Source organism: Cetorhinus maximus, chromosome 1 (genome assembly GCF_964194155.1).
Source record: "Cetorhinus maximus chromosome 1, sCetMax3.hap1.1, whole genome shotgun sequence".
NCBI classification, from domain to species: Eukaryota; Metazoa; Chordata; class Chondrichthyes; order Lamniformes; family Cetorhinidae; genus Cetorhinus; species Cetorhinus maximus.
The window spans coordinates 186,565,840-186,581,973 of NC_135879.1; the positions used below are offsets into that span (position 1 = coordinate 186,565,840).

At 43.3% G+C, this 16,134-nt stretch overlaps 1 protein-coding gene across 7 annotated transcripts in view; it reads left to right on the forward strand.

The window, feature by feature from the left end:
• The first annotated feature begins 10,672 nt into the window (after positions 1-10,672).
• Positions 10,673-16,134, forward strand: part of LOC144685847 (putative E3 ubiquitin-protein ligase HERC1) — a 429,767-nt gene continuing 424,305 nt past the window's right edge. For 6 of the 7 annotated variants that reach the window (XM_078550801.1, XM_078550834.1, XM_078550807.1 and 3 more), the window contains exon 1: positions 10,674-10,914. The gene's annotated coding sequence lies outside the window, so the exon portion shown is untranslated. Of the gene's footprint in view, positions 10,915-16,134 lie in introns of all 7 variants that reach the window. The other variant, XR_013577800.1, reaches the window with a different exon arrangement.

The following is a 16,134-nucleotide window of genomic DNA, read 5'->3' on the forward strand; positions in this document are numbered from 1 at the left end:
CTAATTGCCCCTTGAACTGAGTGGCTTGCTAGGCCATTTCAGAGGGCAGTTAAGAGTCAACCACATTGCTCTGGATCTGGAGTCACATGTAGGCAGGCCAGAACAGGTAAGGACTACTGATTTCCTTCCCTAAAAGGCATTAGTGAACCAGATGGGTTTTTACAACAATCGATGATAGTTGTCATGGCTACCTTTACTAGCTTTCAATTCCATTTTTTAAAATTTAAATTCCACCAGCTGCCATGGTGAGATTTGAACCCATATCCCCAGGGCATTCACCTCAACCTCTGGATTACTAGTCCAGTGACATTACTACTACACCACAATCTCCTCATGAAGCATGAATGTGCTGTCTTCTCTCAGGATGACAGCATTCGTCCTTCCACCATTGCCACTTCAACAGTGCCCTTGCTGCTGTATTTTTAGGACAGGCAAAGGCACATGGAAGGCAGAAGCTAAGGATACACACAAGGCTTATTAGTTAACTTTTATACTGAACATTGGATAGCTTGATTCATAAAATTTATTTGGCATGTTTGGTTTGTGGCGGCTTTTATTTCAGCACTGTGGCCAAGAGGATGCTGTGGTGGTCAGTAACAGAGGGAAGGTGAGACGGTTGGTGAATGGGGAATTGGGGTCATGTTCACTGGTACTACAGTCAGATATGGCAACTACAGACAACCTGGGCAAAAATGGGCTGTGTTGGTTACCTCTCCCCTCCTCCTCCTCCTAAGTTGGTCTCCATGTACCCAGGTGCCAAAGAGCTGTGCCCTCATGAGATGATGCAGGATGCAGTAGATGATGGAGAATTGTGACATCTGCTCTGGCGAGTAATACAGGACTCCATCAGAGCAATGCAGGCAGCTGAAGTGCTCTTTAAGCACCCTTAAGGTCTGCTTGATGATATTCTGGGCAGCAGCATGGCTCTCGTTGTATGAATGCTGCCCACAGGTGCACTGTAGTAGTACTGGCTCAGGGTAAAGCCAGTATGACTGCTGCCAGGATAGTATTGGCCTGCATGATATGCTGAGAGTGGTCAGACACTAGCTGGAATTAAGGGAATGGAAACCTTTGCAGTTGCGGTATCTCTTTGAATTTACAGGCGGTGCCTGCAAAGCAACATGTGCATAGTCAAAAGCACCCTTTACCATTGGAAAGCCCACCATCCTGGAAAAGCCTCATGCTCATTCCATCTGCTTCTCTCTGGCAAGAGAGTATACAAGAAAGTATACCCTTTCTTTGTATACAAAGCGTCAGTGGCCTCTATTGTACAACAGTGAACAATGGTGAATTGCGAGATGCTGCAGACGAGGCCTGCTCCAGCCTGGAAGAAGCTCATGACCAGTCACCTTCACAGCCAATGGCAATGCTGTCCACACTCTGCTCTAAGGCTGCAGGTTTGTCTGCAACAGGTGGCAGATTTCAGTGAGCCTCTCAGTTAAACGGAGACATAGTACACACAGTTCGCCACAGATCATGAGATAGGGCAATTGTTCCCTGAAGACCCTTAATGGATATCACCTCCTACTGAGAGCCTTCTCCCAATCCTCCTCCTCCCTCTTCAAGCAGCTCGTTTTTCTCTGAGTTGCTTCTGCTCATTCTTGCTGTCATGCTAGAGGCCAACAGGGATAGAAAGTACAGCACCTATGACTAAGACCCTTGAAGGAGAACCAAGGCCTTCACTACATGCCACAGCACAGCCTGTAGGCCAACTTTAACCAGTAATACAAACTTCTAAACACTTCTACTAACTCATTAACCACCAGTAGAAATCAATCTACAGCTGAGCTGAAAGTGGTGAATAGTCCATTTAAATAGCACTGGTTGGGCGGTGGGAGGTCTTTCCTGCTGCTGAATAGTTGCTCAGTCGTGCAAGGTTGAGAGAGTGCCTTAGCTGGAGAGGTCAGATTGAAAATGCACCACTAGAGTCAAATCAGTGTTACAGGCTAGCGCTTGTATATCTTGTATACTTCTGGTGCATGATCTCAGTACTCATATCCAAAATGGGGTGTGGTGCAGTCTGCATCAGAAGTATGCACGCACAGCATGGATACTAATCTGAACTCAAAATGGTACTCATAGCGTCAAAAATGCCATTCTTATAAAATTCTACATATCCTCTCCACAACAAAAAAAACGATGAATTTCATAGCTTAGGTGATCAAACTTTCAGAGCAATAATAAATATCAATAAAAGCCTGTTTCTTCTGACAATCAAGACCCACAGTATAGAACTTTGCTTTAAGTCAGATCATTTGTTTTGGGGAATGGAGTTGGGAGCTTACAAGGGTCATGGAATTTCGACAGTGAAATAAGGGTCTAGCTTTAGAGCTAAACCTTACTTGGCCCCTTTAGTGAGAATTTGAGCAGTATCTAACTTGTCCTAGAGTGATCCTAGAAAGTAATTGGATATCTGTAAGCAGCTGGTGTGAATGAGCCACTTCTTATGTGCTACCTATAGTTAGAAAGGTGCTGCTGCCAACACTTGGCACATCAGTCAGTGTGAGATTCTTATGACCACAAAGAGTGAAATGGATTTACAAATTATCAAAATATATACAGAGATCTATTTATTTTCAAAGCGAGGGAGAAGCTGAAATAAGTTACATTTTCCAGCCAAAAGGAGTAAGATTTGGCAGGTTTCAGAAAGGCAAGATATTATGAAAGAATGAAACCCTTGTATCTCTGCTGAGCCAGTGAATGTCCACAGCTCCAATATTTGCTCAGTGCTTCTATCTAGTTAACTCTTATGAGAATAACATCAAATAATTGCTGCCAATAATCTATTTCTAGCAGTTAGACTCTAATTTTTCAGTCTAAAAACTAAAGTAATTGGATTCAGTCTTTTTATTTGAATGGGTGGCAATTTTGCATTTATTTTTTATCAAACACCCACTGTTGGCAGTGAACTGAATTTAGCAAAACAGTGATTCTAATTGTGTTAAAATATTTAAGGTGTGATTTCATCAACAAGGATAATGAAACAAAGAGTTCCAGTATTTGGCGGCAGTTACTTAAAAATGATCAAATGGTAATTCATCTTGAGACTCCTGGCCTGCCTCGAGCCTGCAAAAGTGCCATAGTGAAAGATATTACCATACTTATCTGATTGTATTATACACACTGTATATTATTATTTGGCTGCTTTAACAGGTGTGTAGTCATACAATAATATGGATGGAAACATAATTATATAATTGTGTCATGACCACAATTGTGTGTAAATAAAATGAACTTTAATCATAATGGCTCACAGTGCATTTACTTCATTCAAAATTTCCTGGCGTTTGCAGAGTATGTTATTAGAGTATGCTTTTCTGGATGTTTCAGGAACTGAGCTACCTGAAAAGTACCTGAAAGTATAACAATCTCCCTTTAATATCATATTCCTGCTCTCTCACTATTATAATAGATACCCTAGTCACCCAGATTTGTGCCTTAATTTAGTTTTATCCACTGATAAATGTAATAATATAAGAAATAGGAGCAGTAGACCATTTGGCTTGTCGGGCCTGCTCTGCCATTCGGTATGATGATGGCTGATCTTCAGCTTCAACTCCACTTTACTGCCCACTCTCCCCCATATCCCGTGATTCCCTGAGGGATCAAAAATCTGTCTACCTTAGATTTAAATATATTCAATGATGGAGCATCCACCTCTTTGGTAGAGAATTCCACAGATTCACAGTAAAAAAAACGTTTAAAAAAATTCTTATCATCTCAGTCCTAAGTGATCAGCCCCTTATCCTGAGACTGTAACCCCATGTTCTAGATTCCCCAGTCAGGAGCAAAATCCTCTCAATTTTCAACCTGTCAAGCCCCTTCAGAATCTTGAATGTTTCAATGAGATCACCCTTCATTCTTCTAAACTCCAGAAAATATAGGCCCAATTTATTTAGCCTATCATCAAAGGGCAAGCTTTCATCCCAAGGACCAATCTAGTGAACCTTCACTGTACTGCCTCCAATGCAAGTGTATCCTTCCTTAAATATGAAGACCAAAACTGTACACAGTGTTCCAGGTGTGGTTGCACCAAAGCCTCGAAATATTGTGGAAAGACTTCCTTATTCCTGTATTTTAATCCCCTTGCAATAAAATATAATGTGCCATCTGCCTTCCTAATTGCTTGCTGTACCTGCATGCTAGCTTTGTGTTCCTTGTAAGACATACCCAAGTCCCTTTAAACATCAACATGTAGAAATTTCTTGCCTTTTAAAAAATATTGTTTTTCTATTTTACAATGTAAGTGAATAACCTCACACTTCCTCACATTATACACCATTTGCCACCTTGTTGCCCACTCAATCTACCCATATCTCTTTGCAGCTTCTTTGTATCCCCCTCACAGCTTGCAGTGCCACTTACATACCTTAGTCTTTGCCTCTTCAACTGAGTCATTAATCTAGATTGTAAATAGCTGATACCCCAGCACTGATCCTTGAGGCACTCCACTAGTTATAGCCTGCCACCTTGAAAATGCCCCATTTATGCCTACTTTTTGCTTCCTATCTGTTAACCAATCCTCTATCCATGCTAATGTATTACCCTCAACTCCATAAGCTCTTATTCCATGAGCTCTAACTTTGCTAACAGTTAACTTTGTTGTTGTGCAGCACTTTATCAAGTGCCTTTTGGATCCTGGGCTTTATACATAGGGGCACAGAGTACAAAAGGCAAGGGAGTAGCACGAGGTGAATTGCTCTTGCAGAGAGTTGGCACAGCCATGACTGGCTGAATGGTCTCTTTGTGTGCTGTAACCATTCTATGATATGAATCAACTGCAACAGGGCAGATAGGCTAGCAGAATAGGCAAACAATTGGATGATGGAATTTAATACAGGGAAGTGTGAGGTAATGCATTTTGGCAGAAGGAATAGGGAGAAGCAACATTGATTTAATGGCACAGTTCTAAAGAGTGCGTAAGGATAGGGAGACCTGGGGGTTCATGTGCACAGACCTTTAATGGTGGCAGGATATATTGATAGAATTTGCAAAGCATGCAGGATCTTGGGCTTCATAAATTGAGGTACTGAGTACACAAAAGAAGCAAAGTTATGCTAAAGATCTTGTTAGGCAAGTAATGTAGTAATGTGTCCACTTCTGGTCACTCCACTTTAGATAGGATGTGAGGGTTCTGGAGAGAGCGCAGAAGAGGTTTACCAGAATAGTTCCAGGGATGAGGGATTTTAACTACAAGATTAGGCTTGAGAAACTGGAATTGTGCTCTGTGGAACAAAGCAGATTGAGGGGAGCTTTGAAAGAGGTGAACAAGATTATGACAGGTTTAGATAAGGTAAACAAAGTGAAGCTTTTCGCATTAGCTGATGATACAAGGACCAGGCGACCTAGGTTTAAGGTTTTGGTAAGAAATGCTAGGGGACGCAAGGATGAACTTTTTTGCACAGTGAGTGGTAAAGACCCGGAACTCGCTTTCTACAAGGGTGGTGGAAGTGGAAACGATCAATGATTTCAAAAGGGAATTTAGATGGGCACTTGAAGGAAATAATTTGGCGGGGCTAAAGGGATAGAGTTGGAGAATGGGACTGACTGGATTGCGCTACAGAGAGCCAAATTGTCTCTTTCTGTTCCATAATAACATATACCCTCTGGTCCCCAGTCTCACCTGGGATCTGCTTCTTCCCTGTTGTTTCCACCTACTTTAAAAGAAAAGACTTCACAACCAATGAGGTACTTTTAAAGTGTAGTCACTATTGTAATGTAGTAAAGGTGGCATCTAATTTGCGCATAGCAAACTCCCACAAAAGCAATGTGCTAATGACCAAATAATCTGTTTTTATAATGTTGATTGAGGCATAAATGTTGACCAGGACCCTGGGGGTAATTCCCCTGCTCTTCGTTCAAATTGTTCCTGCAGATAGGGAAGGAGTCTACTACACACTAGGTCAGGCAGCAAGTTCTAGAATCTATCGAGACTGAAAGCGAAGACAAAAACACATTGCATCCTGATCAGGGAACTCCATGCTGATGATGCTGTGCTAGGTGGCTAAATGGAAACTCAGCTATAAAGACTTGTGGACTGTCTCTCCCATGCCTGTAACTTGTTCTCCCTGACTAGAAGTATCAAGAAACTGTGGTCATGAGACAATAGGGAGGTGATGGCATAGTAGTATTGTTGCTGGACTAATAATCCAGAAACCTAGGGTGATAATCTGGGGATCTGGGCTCGAATCTCACCATGGCAGATGGTGGAATTTGAATTCAATGATAATCTGGAATTAAAAAAGTCTTATGACGACCATGAATCCCATCTGGTTCACTAATGTCCTTCAGGGAAGGAAATCTGCCATCCTAACCTGGTCTGGCCTACATGTGACTCCAGTGGCTGACTTTTAAATGCCTAGCAAGCCACTCAGTTGTAACAAAGTCAGAAAAAAGGAAAGAACCCAGACAAATCACCTGGCATCGACCTAGGCACCGGAAACGACAATGGCAATCACAGCCCTGTCGACCCTGCAAAGTATTCCTTACTAACATCTGGGGTCTAGTGCCAAAATTGGGAGAGCTATCTCACAGACTAGTCAAGCAACAGCCTGACATGGTCATCCATACAGAATCATACCTTACAGATAATGTCCCAGACTCCACCATCAACGTCCCTGGGTATGTCCTGTCCCACTGGCAGGACTGGCCCAGCAGAGGAGGTAGCACAGTGGTATATAGTCAGGAGGACATTACCCTGGGAGTCCTCAACATCGACTCCGGACACCATGAAGTCTCATGGCATCAGGTCAAACATGGGCAAGGAAACCTCCTGTTGATTATCATGTACCGCTCTTCCTCAGCTGATGAATCAGTGCTCCTCCCTGTTGAACACCACTTGGAGGAAGCACTGAGGGTGGCAAGGGTGCAGAATGTACTCTGGGTGGGGGACTTCAATGTCCATCATCAAGAGTGGCTCAGTAGCACCGATACTAACCGAGCTGGCCGAGTCCTAAATGACATAGCTGGTGGACTGGGTCTGCAGCAGGTGGTGAGAGAACCAACAAGAGGGAAAAACATACTTGACCTCATCCTCACCAAACTACCTGTGCAGATGCATCTGTCCATGACAGTATCGGTAAGAGTGACCACCGCACAGTCGTTGTGGAGACAAAGTCCCACCTTCACAATGGGGATACCCTCCATCGTGTTGTGTGCACTACCACTGTGCTAAATGGGATAGATTTTGAACGGATCTAGCAACTCAAGACTGAGAATCCATGAGATGCTGTGGACCATCAGCAGCAGCAGAATCATACTCGAACACAATCTGTAACCTCATGGCCTGGCATATCCCTCACTCTACCATTAGCATCAAGCCAGGGGATCAACCCTGGTTCAATGAAGAGTGTCGGAGCACATGCCAAGAGCAGCATCAGGCATACCTAAAAATGAGGCGCCAACCTGATGAAGCTATAACACAGGACTACTTGTGTGCCAAACAAGCAGCAAGTAATAGACAGAGCTAAGAGACCCCACAAGCAACGGATCAGATCTAAGCTCTGCAGTCCTGCAACATCCAGTCATGAATGGTGTTGGACAATAAAACAACTCACTGGAGGAGGAGGCTCCAAAAATATCCCCATCCTCACTGATGGAGGAGCCCAGCACATCAGTGCAAAGAATAAGGCTGAAGCATTTGCTACAATCTTCACCCAGAAGTGCCAAATGGATGATCCATCTCGGTCTCCTCTGGAGGTCCCCAATATCACAGATGCCAGTCTTCAGTCAATTCCATTTACTCCACATGATATCAAGAAACAGCTGAAGGCACTGGACACTGTAAAGGCTATGGGCCCTGACAATATTCCGGCAATTGTACTGAAGACTTGTGCTCCAGAACTTGCCGCGCCCCTAGCCAAGCTGTTCCAGTACAGCTACAACACTGGCATCTACCCGGCTATGTGGAAAATCGCCCAGGTATATCCTGCACACAAAAAGCAGGACAAATCCAACTTGGCCAATTACTGCCCATCAGTCTACTCTCGATCATCAGTAAAGTAATGGAAGGGGTCATCAACAGTGCTACCAAGCAGCACTTGCTTACCAATAACCTGCTCACTGACGTCCAGTTTGGATTCCACCAGGGCCACTCAGCTCCTGACCTCATTACAGCCTTGGTTCAAAGATAGGCAAAAGAGCTGAACTCCTGAGGTGAGGTGAGAGTGACTGCCCTTGACATCAAGGGCGCATTTGACAGAGTGTGGAATCAAGGAGCGCAAGCAAAATTGGACTCAATGGGAATCAGGGGGAAAACTCACCGCTGGTTGGAGTCATACCAAGCATAAAGGAAGATGGTGTGGTTGTTGGAGGTCAGTCATCTCAGCTCCAAGACATCACTGCAGGAGTTCCTCAGGATAGTGTCCTCGGCCCAACTATCTTCAGCTGCTTCATAAATGACCTTCCTTTCATCATAAGGCCAAAAATGGGGATGTTCACTGATGATTGCACAATGTTCAGCACCATTCGCAACTCCTCAGATACTGAAGCAGTCCATGTCCAAATGCAGCAAGACCTGGACAATATCCAGGCTTGAGCTGACAAGCGGCAAGTAACATTTGTGCCACACAAGTGTCAGGCAAAGTCCACCTCTAACAAGAGAGAATCCAACCATCACCCCTTCATGTTCAATGGCATTACCATCACTGAATCCCCCATTATCAACATCCCGGGGTTTACCATTCACCAGAAACTGAACTGGGCTAGCCATATAAATACTGTGCTACAAGAGCAGGTCAGAGGCTAGGAATTGTGTGACGAGTAACTCACCTCCTGACTCCCCAAAGCCTGTCCACCATCTACAAGGCACAGGTCAGGAGTGTGATGGAATATTCTCCACTTGCCTGGGTGAGTGCAGCTCCCAAAACACTCAAGAAGCTTGACACTGTCCAGGACAATGCAGCCTGCTTGATTGGCACCACCTCCGCAAACATTCACTCTCTCTACCACCGACACACAGTAACAGCAGTGTGTACCATCTACAAGATGCACTGCAGGAATTCACCAAGGCTCCTTCGACAACACCTTCCAAACCCACGACCACTTCCAACTAGAAGGACAAGGGCAGCAGATAGATAGGAACACCACCACCTGGAAGTTACCCTCCAAGTCACTCACCATCCTGACTTGGAAATATATTGTCATTACTTCACTGTCGCTGGGTCAAAATCCTGGAATTCCCTCCCTAACAGCACTGTGGGTGTACCTGCACCACATGGACTGCAGCGGTTCAAGAAGGCAGCTCACCACCACCTTCTCAAGGGCAATTAGAGGTGGGCAATAAATGCTGGCCCAGCCGGTGAAGCCCACATCCCATGAAATGAATTTTTTAAAAATGTTGCATCTCTGCCCCTCATCACACTAGACAACACCCTGCTTGAAGTGGTTAGCAAATTCAGCTATCTCAGGCCCAGAGTAATAGAGATAATCTGTCCCCTGATGAAGAACTTGATGCACACTTAGGGAAAGCAGGTACCACCTTTGGCCGACTCACAAAACGTGCATGGGATAACATCAAGCTGACCCTTAGGACTAAGTTGATGATTTATAAGGCCTCAGCACCTTGTGGTTGTGAAACATGGACAAGTTACAGCTCACCAATTTCCATTTTACAGTCTGTGGTGCATTAAGGACATGTCCTGACAGGACAAAATCAAAAATGCGGCAGTCTTCTCAAAGGCAGAGCTCCTTAGTTTGTTAGCATTCATCACACCGAGGCGGCTTCATTGCCTCAAGCATGTCCACAGGATGGAAGCCGGTTGCATATCCAAGGACTTTCTGCATGGTGAGGTAGCTGGAGCCAGATGACCAGTGGGATGCCCAAAGCTCTGCTTCAAGTATGCTTGCAAACATGACAGGAAGGCCCTAGACATCCACTATCACACCTGGGAGTCAATAGCTGACAAACGAGGGAAATGGCGATACCTCCTTTGCGCTGGCATTCACCACCACGATGACCAGTGGCTAAAACGGCTTGGCAGTCAACACCATTGCTGAAAACAACAACCCACAATGACATTTGATAGCTTCATGTGCCACACTTGTGGCTGAACCTGCTCTCAAGGATTGACCTCTTCAGTCATCAGCAAAGGTATATATGAAGGCACCCCATCTGAACTGGATTTGTTTACTGCGTGTCCATCATCTTTTATGGTTGGAAGGATGCCGACACCCTCACAACATTGCCCTTCCAAAGTAATTAACAGTCTGTCTTGAGCCTCCGATGAAGGTGCCTCATATACATTTGTTAGGTTGGCATACCGATATTTTAACACAAGGACAGGAATAGAATTAAAAACAAAACGCAACCACCAATTACTGTGGCCCCTTGGCGCCTGCGGGTGGGGAAGACATGAATCGCCTAAGCAACTTGATAGATTGATAAATTTCTAGACAGTAAAGACATCAAGGGATGTGGGGATTGCACAGAAAAATTGTGTTGAGGTAGAAGATCAGGCACGATCTAATTGAATGGCGGAGTAGGTTCGAGGGGCCGAATGGCCTACTATTCCTATGTTCCTCACACCTGGAATGGTGGCGGGTGAAGGGGAGGGAAACACGCATGCGTCGAGGTTGTGTTGGTGGTGCTGTGACAGGCGAGGGGAACGCGTTGATGTCACAATCAGCGTCTCCCTGTGCGTGTGGGGATGGGACGGCCCATTGTGCCGTAGCAACAATCGGTACTGTGACAACCAATGGCGGAGCAGGGGAAGCGGCAGTGACCGTTCAACGCCTGAAGCCACTCAGTGTGGAGTCGGAGCGGACGCTGAGGCCGAGCCGTTGGTCGTTACCACAGCGACAGCGAAAGGGTGGACACACGGTTCCGCATGCGGTGACTTGTGTGAAACCGTGCAGTCGTCAGCGCGATCAGCCGCTGCTCGTTTTCAATAACATTTGGGAGGAAAGCGGAGAGCGGTAGGGCTTTTCTGGGACAGTTGGAAGGGCCGCGTTATTATGATCTGGGGGTCGGGTGGTGTTGCTATATAGGGGGCAAGGGTGTCTGCATGTAGACTCTGATTAACCCCCTCACCCCCGCATAGACTGGTTTTAGTCAGAGTGACAGGTTTGAGCTGATCGGATTATATCAGAGAGATGACAGGGCGCTTTGTGTGTCTTTTAGAAACGCATATTTATGTTTTTGAATCATTCGAGCTGATAGTGCTTCATTAGTAAATAAAACTCGCCTTGGAAAGCTGTGGGGCATGATTGCAAAACCGTCATAAATCAAATGGGGAACGCTGCAGAGCTGGTTTGGAAGTGTCACTCACCACGTTATATCCATTGCAGTGCAATCGGGGCTGTTCATGAAACCTTATAATTTCCCTACTTAAGGACCCACCGTTCGTAGATTAATGTTGTCATATTTTGAAAATTATAATGCAAGATTATCGGTTGCTGCCGGTGAGAATTGCAAATTCAAAAGCAATCGATTATTTACCATTCAGTCGACAAATATATCTAAAAATCGATTTATTATTTCCCATACAGTTGACAAATATATCACCTCGTTCTGATTGTGAATTTTTGCAGTAGGTGCAATACCTGACATGAGCATTTACTGGATTGTCCAAAGGGCAAGGGTTAATTGTAGATCCTTGCATGGCTATTAAGATAAGCAGTGTCACTTTCTTTTCAGTACACTGCACCCATGTGAGGTGAGGTTACATGACGTGACACACCCTGGTACTGAAATCTACTGTGCTTAAAGCTGCTCCCTTTCAGTGCTAGAGCTACATCTGCTTCTCAATGTTTTGAAGGATAGTCAGTATCTTCATGAAAAATCATCCTATGCCCCACCTTCAAAATTTAGTATTTAATTTATGTAGATCTTTTTGCAGAAGAGAGGATTTTTTAAAAATAGAATATTTCGCAGCTGATGATAGTAATGTGGCTGACAGTTCACTTCTATGTGGAGAATTAGTAACAATGTCACAGCACCATGCTATTGTCTACTGAAATGTTAAAAGTACTAAAGGATTTTTATCCTTGAAAGGCATTAGAGGATAGCAATCATCATAGCTAAAACTTGTAGTGTTTTAATCTGTACGTGTATACATTAATCATGATCATTCATATTGGTTTATTTCTACCATGAAATGGGATAAAAGGAAACTAGATAGTCTATCCTTGATTTTCCTACATCTACTGGTTGGGATTAGATATGGCTACTTGTCAGTCATGTTAGTTGTAGTGCCTTGTGGCAGGATCACAGGATAATTGAAAATATGTTCTGCGTGTTTTGTTAATTTTAAAATTAGTGTCTAATTCTGTGTTTTAATAGACTCTGTTGCCTTGAAAATTGAAGGATGCTATTGATAAGTATGTTAAAAATGCTCATTGCCAGAATTTTAGATTGAGACATCAAAGCGTATTATTGTCTACTTAGTTATATTTGATTCATATGCTTACGAAAGTTTTATTCTTTGTACTGGAACGTCAGTTCAGTGAGATCAAACTACATACCAGGGGCCTAAGTTCATGAGCTTAAAATGAGGGAATGCTATTTTGTTCAAGATGCCATGCTTTTAATTTGACATTTAACCAAGAACTGTTTCCTTCATTCAACAGTTCAAAAGATCCCACTATTTGATGAGGTGTAGGGAGTTTCCTGTTGTCCTGGCCAGCCTTCTTCTCTGAAGCAGCATTAATAAAAACAGAATAATTGATTATTCATCTAATTGCTAGTTTTGTACAGCAGGATTCTACACATTTACCTTCTGCACTTAATTTCATATTCCGTCACTGCGCTTCAAATTAAATCATTGTGAAGCATTTTGAAAGTGTGCCAAGGTGCAATATAAATGCAAATCTTTCTGCATGTTGTGATTGTGGCCTGTTTTCTATTATTGAATGTATTAGCTGCTATCAACTAATTTTGCGTGAAATTTTCAGCTAGATACTGTCCAATTTGTGTTATATTGGCAACATTCTTTCTTATCCCACAAAACTACATATTAATGTCTAAATGGAAACATTTCCCGATTGATATATTATTGCTGGGATAAAAGTAAGTGTATTGTTGGTAATTTTGCTAATGGAACAGAAAAGTAGGAGTTCAGATGCTAGCTGAGAGAAGGGAGAGTATTTCAGATCATAAAGGACAGTGGACGAAAGTAATTCCCAGTTCAGATGACTGGGTTATAAAGAAGGATTTCATAACCTGACCTTTCATCCATAAAACAGGATAGATGGCAAATTTTGGACCTGTCTCAGGAAATTCTTAACACACTGAGATCTGCACGTAGAATACTCTTCTGAATAGAGTAATGAAGCCAAAAACCCTGGATTCAGCTGGATGCCATGTTTGGGAGGTGGGGAGCTATGGAGTTTTTCTGGGTGGAGAAGTGATGATTGCCTACCTCACTTGTTTTTATCTCGTACTTTTAATGGGTCTTTTATGGCTTCTGTGTGTTCTTGTCAATGATCAAAGTCCCTGTATACATCAGCTTAGCATATACCAACCCTTAAAAATAGTTCTGAGATTAGATGTGTTGTTTAGTGAAACCAAACCAAAATATAGTTTGTCAAAAAATGAGGATGGGGGTGGAGCAAATGTGATTTCAATAAAAGTTCAATTAAAATGAAGTCAGGCACGCAAGTGAGTACTATTAGTCAAATGTTCCATTAATAGGCAAAGAATTGGAACCCAAAGACATAAGTAATGATTATAATATCCTGGACTGTTTTCTTAAGAAAAACCACTAGTTACCCAAAGAATTGATATATAAGTTCTTGTTCTGGGTGAGGTCCTGATCTTGACAGTGGTAAGGGCATGCCAATGTATATAAGAAGGGTTTCTGAGGGGTTTCCTTCTCAAATAATGGAAGGAATTCTGTAGAACATTCACAGCATCAAAATTAACCTAACATTGGGCAATATTAGTAAGCCTCAAGCAAACAACACAGGCCTTTTCTTGGAGATGTAAATGGGGAACTCTTTTTGGTAGATAAGTATAACATAGAAACTAGGAGCAGGAGTAGGCCATTCGGCCCTTCGAGCATGCTCCGCCATTCATTATGATTATGGCTGATCATCCAACTCAATAGCCTGCTCCCGCTTTCTCCACATACCCTTTTATCCCTTTCGCCCCAAGAGCGATATCTAACTCCTTCTTGAAAACATACAATGTTTTGGTCTCAACTACTTTCTGTGGTAACGAATTCCACAGGCTCACCACTCTCTGGGTGAAGAAATTTCTCCTCATCTCAGTCCTAAATGGTCTACCCCATATCCTCAGACTGTGACCCCTGGTTCTGGACTCCCCCACCATCGGGAACATCCTTCCTGCATCTACCCTGTCTAGTCCTGTTAAAATTTTAAAGGTTTCTATGAGATACCCCCTCATTCTTCCGAACTCCAGCTAATATAATCCTAATCGACTCAATCTCTCCTCATATGTCAGTCCCGCCATCCCAGGAATCAGTCGGGTAAACCTTCGCTGCGCTCCCTCTATAGCAAGTACATCCTTCCTCAGATAAGGAGACCAAAACTGCACACAATATTCCAGGGGCGGTCTCATCAAGGCCCTGTACAATTGCAGCAAGACATCCCTGTTCCTGTTCTCGAATCCTCTGGCTATGAAGGCCAACACGCCATTTGCCTTCTTTACCACCTGCTGCACCTGCATGCTTACCTTCAGCGACTGGTGTACAAGGACACCCAGGTCTGGTTGTACATTCCCCTCTCTCAATTTATAGCCATTCAGAAAATAATCTGCCGTCCTGTTTTTTCTACCAATTTATCTTATATTTAAATGCTCACATTTATCCACATTATACTGCATCTGCCATGCATTTTGCCCACTCACTCAGCTTGTCCAAATCACACTGAAGCCTCTCTGCATCCTCCTCACAGCTCACCCTCCCACCCAGCTTTGTGTCATCTGCAAATTTGGAGATATTACATTTAATTCCCTCATCTAAATCATGAATATATATATATTGTGAATAACTGGGGTCCCAGCACCAATCCCTGCGGTACTCCACTAGTCACTGCCTGCCATTCGGAAAAAGACCCGTTTATTCCTACTCTTTGTTTCCTGTCTGCCAACCAGTTTCCTATCCATCTCAATACATTACCCCCAATCCCATGCGCTTTAATTTTACATGCCAATCTCTTATATGGGACTTTGTCGAAAGCCTTCTGAAAGTCCAAATAAACCACATCCACTGGCTCCCCCTCATCAACTCTACTAGTTACATCCTCGAAAAACTCCAGTAGGTTTGTCAAGCATGATTTCCCTTTCATAAATCCATGCTGACTCTGTCCGATTCTGCCACTGTTTTTCACATGCTCAGCTATTAAATCTTTTATAATGGACTCTAGAATTTTCCCCATTACCAACATCAGGCTGACTGGTCTATAATTCCCTGTTTTCTCTCTGCCTCCCTTTTTAAATAGTGGGGTTACATTAGCTACCCTCCAATCTGTAGGAACTGTTCCAGAGTCTATAGAATCTCAGAAGATGACCACCAATGCATCCACTATTTCTAGGGTCACTTCCTTAAGTACTCTGGGATGTAGATTATCAGGCCCCGGGGATTTATTGGCCTTCAATCCCATCAATTTTTCCATTTCCCAACTAATACTGATTTCTTTCAGTTCCTCCCTCTCACTAAACCCTGTGTTCCCCAACATTTCTGGCATGTTATTAGTGTCCTCCTTTGTGAAGACAGAACCAAAGTATGTATTTAGTTGGTCAGCCATTTCTTTGTTCCCCATTATAAATCCCCCTGTTTCTGACTGCAAGGGACCTGTATTTGTCCTCACCAATCTTTTTCTCTTCACATACCTATAGAAACTTTTACAGTCAGTTTTTATGTTCCCTGCAAGCTTACTCTCGTACTCTATTTTCCCCTTCTTAATCAATCCCTTGGTCCTCCTTTGCTGAATTCTAAACTGCTCCCAATCCTCAGGTCTGTTGTTTTTTCTGGCCAATTTGTATGCCTCTTCCTTGGATCTAATACTATCTCTAATTTCCCTTGTAAGCCATGGTTTGGCCACCTTTCCTGTTTTACTTTTGCGCCAGACAGGAATAAACAATTGTTGCAGTTCACCCTGCACTCTTTGAATGTTTGCCATTGCCTATCCACCATCATCCCTTTAAGTAACGTTTCCCAATCCATCATAGCCAAC